Raw genomic sequence first — 706 nt, forward strand, 5'->3', positions numbered from 1 at the left:
GGGAGCTCCCGGCGAGGGGGAAGTTGAGAAGCTGGTGTCCTCAGGCACTGTTGCGGGGAGCGGCTCGCTGTGTTCCTGGTCCCTGGGGCCTCTGGCCAGGCAAGACTCTGCATCGCCATCTGTTAATGGGGCAAGGGATGCGCTCTTTATGTCGCTTGCTGCCTCTCCTGCAGCGTCTCCCTCAAGAACCTTGTGCCACTCTTCCTCCAGCTCCTCCAGAGAAGTGTCACTGGTTAGGAGGCCATGAGGGGCAGGCCCCTGGCCCTCAGCCCCTGCCACCAGGTCCTGGTTGCCTGGGATGCCCTGAGCGGTGCCCCCAGCATCGGCACTGTCATCTGCTGCGTGGAGCGTGGCTGTGGGCGAGGGAGGAGCCGATGAGTGTACATCTTCAGGCGCTGCTGCGGGGAGAGTCTCGCTGTGCCCCTGGTCCCCAGCCTGCACCTGGGCTGTTCTTGTAGGTGTCGCCAGACCAGTGGTGTGCGCAAGGTGCCCCTGTGCCACCAGCTGCTGGCCAGGTCCCCGGCTTGCGGCGGCAATGTGGCTCAGGACCCCCGACACCAGTGACTGGACCGTGGACTCCAGAGGCACGTCACGGGTTGTGCTGCTGTGTGGGGCAGGCCCCCATCTCTCAGCCCTCACCGCCATGCCCCGGTCACTGAGGATGCGCCAAGCAGGTGGGACAAGCTCTCGGCGGCCGCTGGCTGCC

Source organism: Egretta garzetta, unplaced genomic scaffold (genome assembly GCF_000687185.1).
Source record: "Egretta garzetta isolate BGI_Z169 unplaced genomic scaffold, ASM68718v1 scaffold404, whole genome shotgun sequence".
Taxonomy (NCBI): Eukaryota; Metazoa; Chordata; class Aves; order Pelecaniformes; family Ardeidae; genus Egretta; species Egretta garzetta.